Genomic DNA, 1985 nt, shown 5'->3' with positions numbered 1-1985 from the left:
TTGACTGCCCTTGTGTTGCCTTTTAGCCGCTTGACCTCTCCCCAATGCAGCGCTGAATGCAACATTACAACACAACTGAAGGCGTCTAAAGACTGTAAACGTTTGTGTCCCTTCTGATCACCTTGGTAAATTGTGAGACATTCTCCTTCGATATGTTGCAATGCCTTCGAAACACAATTTTTTAAAGATTCATTTTTGTGCTTTTTTTGCGTTTATTTGATAGGACAGTGGAGAGAGTAGGGAATGGGAGCGAGTGGGGAATGACATGCGGGAAAGGATCCACAGGCCGGACTTGAACCTCTAGCAAAGTCCTTGGAATGTCTTGTTCAACGCAGCAGGAAACCACGTCCGGAGATCATGCTAACAGATGTGTACCTTGTGTTTAAAAAAAACTTTGCAGAGGTTTAATATGGACATTTAACATGGTAACAATAAACAGTACGTTTCTAAATGTTTGACAGTTAGGCGTCTTGTTGCTGTTTTCCAGGTGATTTAAGGCCCGCCTTCACTTCAACTCTTTGCCCGTCAATGAATTGAGTTAGGCGGAGGTAGCGTTACATATATTGACAAGGCCATAGTTTGACAACATTTGTTTTAGTATTCAGGAATAGTTGATCTTAGTTTAAATATTCCAAATCAAAAAGGTGTGTTTAGTAATTAAAATCAGGTATGATGAAGAATTCATTCAATCTCAGGCTACGATGAACCTCAATCCGGCCTCCTCTCCTCTGGCCTGCAGACACGAGGAGAGATTGCCCACAACAGTCTCCTCAGGAAGCTCTGAAACAAGTTGTTAGCATCAGGAACAAGCCCATTTTAGAAAAACTAAAGATAAAATAAACATAGCTGCTCTCTGGCTGCAGCTGAAATAAAACGGCCTCTACGATGTATACTTCCACATTCACCCAGCTTTTTGTTCTGAACTCCTTCCGCTCCGTTTTCCTGGTTATTTCCGTACAGCACAAATATTTTCTTTAACATGTCGTTCTATATCTGATCCTGTGTCATTTCATTCTGTGAACATTCATGGAGTGTGTACATTGTGTAATAGCTGTTTGAGGTTTGATTAAGGGATTAGAAGTTTGAAGTGCAGGCAGAAAGAGGCATTTAGATTATTTTTCCATGTGGAGCACATGCCTGCACACACACACACACACACACACACACACACACACACACACACACACACACACACACACACACACACACACACGCGTACACACAAAGTGGTCCAAACTCCCCTGAAACACACACGTTGAGCATTGTGTTCCAGGTTTTATTTTTCACAGGGACATCTCAGCTTGCAGTTCATTTCAGCAGAAAGAAACACAGCTGGAGCTTCTGGGACGCAAACAATGCAGCGGCAGTGAACATGCCAGACACACGCACACACACACACACACACACACACACACACACACACACACACACACACACACACACACACACACACACACACTCAGAGCATCCTTCCTGCAGTCCGTTGGACTTCATTCAATAACACACAGTTAAAGAATCACAGAGTGGATTTGATTTAAGTTTACCTTGTCCTTAGACTGTTCTGTTATTGTGATTACTGATACATTGTGTAATTTCTCTTTTCTGTTGTTTTATACCTTCACTTTATCCCAAAATATTTATTTCTACTTCCAGACATGTCTTAAGTGTCGTCTTTAATGATGCGATTCCTCACCGTGAATGCTTTGCTCTCGTTTATTTCCTTCAGCATTACCTCAGGCTTTGGATTAACTCCAGTTTCACTGGATCCACAAAACTTCATATCTGAATTGAGTCTTGTGTAAAAACTGCAATTTTGCCTGCATGTTTGAACGGGTGGCGTTGAAACATTAAATACAGTACATAGTATATTTAGTTGCACATTGCATGTACACACATGAACAGTATGAGATCTCCAGTGGCTAACAATCTTCAGTGGTTTCCGTTCTCTGGTTACAAACTTCAAAATTAGCTGAAATGCTACAGTC

Source organism: Labrus mixtus, chromosome 6 (assembly GCF_963584025.1).
Source record: "Labrus mixtus chromosome 6, fLabMix1.1, whole genome shotgun sequence".
NCBI classification, from domain to species: domain Eukaryota; kingdom Metazoa; phylum Chordata; class Actinopteri; order Labriformes; family Labridae; genus Labrus; species Labrus mixtus.
This window is presented reverse-complemented; position numbering follows the sequence as displayed.